Genomic DNA, 6,000 nt, shown 5'->3' with positions numbered 1-6,000 from the left:
TTTCAAATACAAGTTTCCTTTTTATCATAAAACTTTTTTATGCTAAATTCATATTTTCAATAAACACATTCACTTTTACACTTAACTCACCTTTTCAAAAGACAAATTCTACTTAAAATTGAAAAATGCTATAATTTTAAAATTATTTTTTATGTTACAGTTTTTTAAAAAACTTAGTACTCATTCAGAAAACTTGGATATGACAAGGGTCCATGTATGAGGATACTTTTCAATAATCAACCTTCAAATATTCATTGTTTTAAGTTTTATTTATTTTCTTAAAAAAAAAGGGTAAAAAAGAAAAGAAAGATAATTTTAGGCCCAATTTAGGAACTATTTTTAAATTTTATGTTCTTAAAAAAAAAAAAACATTTAACAATTAAAAAATAAAAAATAGCTCATCTTCTTAAAAATAAAAAATAATGTATTTTTAGAGACTATTTTATTAAATGTTTTCACTTATTCTTTATGAATTATTTTAAAAAGTAATTATACAAATATAGAAAAAGATTAAAAATAAAATATTATATATAAAAATTATTTTTAAAATATATTTAAAACAAGTTAAGAACATTTTTTATTTTAAAATAAATTTTTGTTCTACAATGTTTCTTTTTTAATTATTATCAAAAACAGTTTTTTAAAACTGTTTTCAAAAACAATATTTCCCAAACAGAACCTTATTTTTTACAAGGATATGTTTTTTTTTTTTTTTTTTCTTCTAGTAGACTTTCAATTAATTTTTTTCCCCTTTATTATGTGATGCAAATACCATTCAAGATCATTTTTTGGTTAAAGTCCCCCGCATCCTAAAAGTTGAGATATTAAAGATTTGATGCCTAGACACGCAGTCACACACTTGTACCTAAACCCCTATTAACATATGTGGACATACACATAGGTAGAACACAAGACCAAGCTCAATAGGATAATTGAAAAATTCAACTTATATCAGGTCCTATCTCCACCAAAATCATGATAAAGGATGCTTTAGGTTTTAATGGTGATTTCTTTTTCAACCTTTTGAACCTCCATAAAGGTGATTCAAAAGAGTAAAAACCCTAGACAAGAATCCATTAATATAAAATAACACAATGCAAGCTCTGAACCAAGTAAAAAAAAAAAAACTGAAACCATATAGTAAGAATGAGAAAGTTAAGCAAATCAATTACACTTGGCATGGTTACTATTAAATAAATGTCTTAAAAAATCATATCTTTCTCAATTCAGAGATCTGCCTGTAAAAACAAATTAAATTTGGAAGGATAACAAGGAAAGGATGCCCACTTCTCCTTGACTGCATAATATGCAAATAGTCTTAACTTTGGAGCCTTAATATTTGTAGGAATAAATGCAAGCTTGTGAGATCTCAGCACCAGTGGCAAAGGAGCGAATTCAACTGGATACCTTAATAGAATCCCTGTCTCGTATGCAAGAGAAGAAAGAAAACTAAAAGGTTAGTAAATGAAAAATAAGAGTTGTTTTCAACAATTCAGTCACAATGATGGTAACAGATAACACAAAGAAACAAGAAGAAAATTGGTAATAAAGTTGGTAAGGATTCAATTAATTGGAGAGGTAGCTTTGTATAACAAGCAAGCATGTAGACTGAATGATGCAAATGTTGTGCCAAATGTACAAGGGTAGAGGGGTTGTGAAAAGTTTTTTAGCAAGAAGCAGGTACCAACTATAAGCATGGTAAATCTTGTCGACCCATTACCTAAAAGCTTAAACTTTTTGGTCACACTGGTAATTAGTATGTTCAGAACGCTGATTAACTAGAGGTCTTGAGTTAACCAATGGATTGTGTAAGCTTTTGGTCCTACTAGTTAACAGCTTAACCTTTCAGGTAAAATTGATAACCTAACATGGTATCAAACTTCTTGTTAACCAATAGGTTGTGAAAGGTTTTCAACAAAAAGAAGGTACAAACAATTAGCCTAGTATATATTATTGGTCGGCTATCTATCAACTTAAGCTTTTGGGTCAAATTGATAACCTAACATGATATCAAGCCCTTGGTCAATGAGGATTCATCACCACTTGGCCACGGTGGATGCAATGGCAAACAATTGGTGTGGCATTATACTTGTTTAGATTGTTGATTGAATATATGCATAACCAAGTAGGTGGTTTCATGCATCAATGGAGATAGAAGTAAGTGATGGCATGGCAAGAGGCATCTGGACCTAAGAGCAGATAGCCAAGTGACTCTGCAACATAGGAGCATGGATGCACACAAAGGTGCAACATGGCACAGGCAACAAGTGGGGTTTTTGCATCTTTCACAGGCAAAACATGGATTTTCTTAGCAAAAACAATTTACCTAGCTCGGTTTTACGAGGCATGATTTTGCAAGTGCAAGCTGCTTAGGATTTTCTTTTATTTAATAAAAATCCATTATGACAGCATAAGACAAGTTGATGTTCTTCCTACTAGAGTGGAAATGCCTCATAATGCTTGTTATGAGGAGTGGAGGGTGTATGTCAAAGCAACGGCATGGGCACTTCTGAAGGCATGGCAAGAGTTTGTCAAAACATGTATGAAGACCCTCAAAAGAGTAATGTAAGGTGTAGGGAAGCCTTACCAGCACAAGCACCATGACCATAATGCCATGGGTTGTGACACCCAAACTCTTTCAACTTCAACTAACACACTCATGTGGACACAACATGATAAGGGTGAGTATGAGATTCTTGTCAAATACTCCTGTTTTGCTTTTACTATTGACTATTTTGATTTTCTCTTTTAAATAGAGATAAAAGAGTGTTAGCCTAGTATATATTGTGAGACCCATATCTTAATAGCTTGATTTTTTGGGTTAATTTGTAGCTTAATATAGTATTAGAATTGTAGTTAACTAGAAGTCTCTATAATTTATAACTGCTAATTTGTCCCTCCATATGCAGGTATCAGACTGCATGTGAAAGAGTGTGAGCCTAGTAAACATTATGGGCTCATATTCTAATAACTTAAGCATTTTAAGTAGCTTAACAATGAGAAAAGAAAGATTTTTTTTTTTTTTTAATTCAATTCAAGGACATGTTATTTTTTGCTTCTAATTTATTTCTATTTATTTTTATTATGTCATATCCAAGTACCATTCAAGATTATTTTTCAGCTGAATTCCTGAATCCTAAATTTAAAATGTGGAGGATTAGACACCTAGAAATACACCCACACACGGCACCCATACCTGAACCCAGTAACATAAGCCATAAGCAACAAAAACTATAGCCATATGTCACAAACTGCTCAAAATGACCCTCACTTGAGCTTGTAAAGGAGATCAGGAAGCTTCTAGAACCATGTGGAGTCATACAGATCTCTACTAGTGGAGGAGTATAGAAGATTCTAGAGAAGTCTGGAGGCATCCGCACATCTCAACACAGAGGGAATATAAGGGAAAGGTGTGGAGTATTCTATAGAGTTCCAAAGATCTCTTGTACATATCATCTACATAACTTTTGTATAGGTCATTCTCGAGAATTCTAGAGTAGAGGGGAACCTTTGACGGTGCTATAGAGTTCCATAGGTTTCTATAAATAGAGGATGACCTCATTTGACCAAGGCACCAAGCACTTGAGAGCATTCCTAGTCTTGTAAAACATTCTTGTGTAATACAAGTCTCATTCTTCCAAACTCTCTAAGTGCTGCTTTCTTTGTTATTCCTAGCTTCAAAGTCATGTGCATTGCTTAGCACAGAAAGCTAAGTTCGGGGACAGGCTGACTTAATACCATCAAGTGGCTTGAGTTGTCTAAGTGTCACACATGAGCTGAAACACGTAAGTTTGTGACACATAGCTGCAATGCCATGATTGAGACAAATAAGGCCATAGGCTGGGTATTATTCAAGTAAGAAAGACACAATGGTTGGCGAGGCAAAACAACTGGGAAACATGCAAAGGTAGTGACCAATGCAAGGTCTTGGCATGGGCTACAGATCACACATACAAGTGCAAAGTGAATGGTCAGAAAGCTCTATTGGCATGGAAGGTAGTAGGCTGTTGGTACTGTTAAGGTTTTGTGGTTAAATAACTGTTACAAACTGTCAAGGGGTGTTTGGCATGTTTGCTTCATTTACAACATAAAGAAATTTTATGCGTCTTGAATTTCAAAGAATTCCAAGGTCAATTTCCTTGTATTCTACAAGTAAAAATATCAACTTGTGCAAAGTTGACCCAATATATTGAAATTTTGTAAGTGTCTCACCCTAAAGGATTTATTGGTAGGAAAGTGGGGCATTCCTAGGACCACAAAAGAAAAAAAAAGGTGCAGAAAATTTTAACCTTAGGAGGACAATTGATATCAAAGCAAACTGATGAATCAGTTTGTCTATGGTGGGTGGCATTACTGTTAAGGCATTTAGGGAACAAGTTGAACATGTTGAGGAATTTATGAGAAATTCTCCCACTAAAAGGGAGTGTAGAACAACCAAGGCAAACAGACTAGGGACAACCTCCTTTGAGGTTCTAGACAGGCACAATAACTTAGGAAAATAAATATGTGGTGAGGTTTAAACAATGTTCTGATACAATGTTCAACATTCAATTTTGCCAAAAGTTTAAGCTATCAGGATTTGAGCCTACAATGTTCTGATATCATGCTCCCTGATCTGATGGAATGGATTGCTGACTAGGCTGACAAAATCCACGTGAAAAGCATGCTACTGCAACAGAGATGAACAAGAACTTCAAAGCCATAGAAGATGAATTATCTGTTGTGAAGAAGGCAAGTTGGGTGGGTTATTAGGCAATCCAAACAGCCCAACTGAGGCAAAGGTCTCTGAACAAACAGGTGATGGTCCCTGGAATGAAAAGCTTCAAGTGAGCATGCATCGCAAAGAAATAGGAAACTTTCCTATAGGACATGGAACAGAATTTCAAGGCTGCTCATGCCAAAGAGAGGGAAAATGTAACCGGAGTTGCTAGTGATTCTAAAGAGGGTTTGGACCATTGCAATTGCTCAATGCCAACAATTTTCGGTAAGGGACTCAGAAACAGTTGCTGCATGTTTAGGCCATGGTCAATGAGAAAGTTGTGCAGGCCATCATGGATATAGGGGCTCTATACACATTTTTCTTGAAGCATGCGAGGCAACAAAGCTCAGTCTGGAGTTGGTACAATGCAGTAGAAAAGCAAAACATCAACACCGAGAAGGGGTTCATTAGGGGAAGGGTTCACAGTGTTGTGCTGCAAGTTGGAGTTTGGAAACCAGTCTTGCTGCAATTTTCCTCATCAACTTTGACATAACATTGGGGCATGAAAGGTTCATGCAAGCAAAGATGGCAGTGCTGCCACACTTGGGCCATGCTGATCATGGATGAACAGCTAAAGTGTTAATGACATGGAAAGAAGAAGCAGAAGCAGTTTCAGTCCTTTCATTACTTTCATTTAAAAAACTTTCATTTTGTTTGTTATACAAGTGCATACTTTGATGGAAGAAAAACAGTTTGATCACTACTTTGCATTACAACTCATCCAGAGTCAACGAGTTTTCTTTTTGAGTCAGCATCTGCAGAAAACAACTCAGACCATGGGGTATATGCTGCTCAGTTTGTGGGTGAACAGGGGGCAGAGATAGCTTAAGAGAAAGCTGTTTATTACAACATAAGGGATAAAAACTCCAAAAAGGCTCAATAGGAACTCAAAGATTCAGAATAAAACCCACCAATTAGAGATGTTAAGTCCTTATTGCTGACAGTAGTACTTGATATTTGGAAACATACCATTATATCATAAATAAAGATTGACTTAATCTTTTAAAATGGTCCCCAGAGATCAGAGCTTTGACACCAAGTCTGGAACAGTGAATTGGGCTTGTGGAAGACAAAAGAAGAATAAGAAGAGGAAATGTGTCCCCTAATAATCAACGAAGAAGGAACAACATTCGCCCATAGTGCTTGAGATTTGACTATGTATGATATATATTGACAGAAAAAATTAAATGATGCAATGGAAACAACTTATTTATGTAGAAAATGCCAGCAATCTAAATGGA

General features: G+C 35.1%; 1 protein-coding gene across 4 annotated transcripts in view; it reads right to left on the bottom strand.

Moving 5' to 3' along the window:
- Positions 1 to 1,155: 1,155 nt before the first annotated feature.
- The window catches only part of LOC100266762 (probable ADP-ribosylation factor GTPase-activating protein AGD15), a 51,164-nt gene continuing 46,319 nt past the window's right edge, over positions 1,156 to 6,000 (bottom strand). For all 4 annotated transcript variants that reach the window (XM_019226704.2, XM_019226703.2, XM_010665619.3 and 1 more), the window contains exon 9: positions 1,156 to 1,420. The gene's annotated coding sequence lies outside the window, so the exon portion shown is untranslated. The remainder of the gene's footprint in view (positions 1,421 to 6,000) is intronic.

Source organism: Vitis vinifera, chromosome 17 (genome assembly GCF_030704535.1).
Source record: "Vitis vinifera cultivar Pinot Noir 40024 chromosome 17, ASM3070453v1".
Lineage (NCBI taxonomy): Eukaryota > Viridiplantae > Streptophyta > Magnoliopsida > Vitales > Vitaceae > Vitis > Vitis vinifera.
This window is presented reverse-complemented; position numbering and strand designations above follow the sequence as displayed.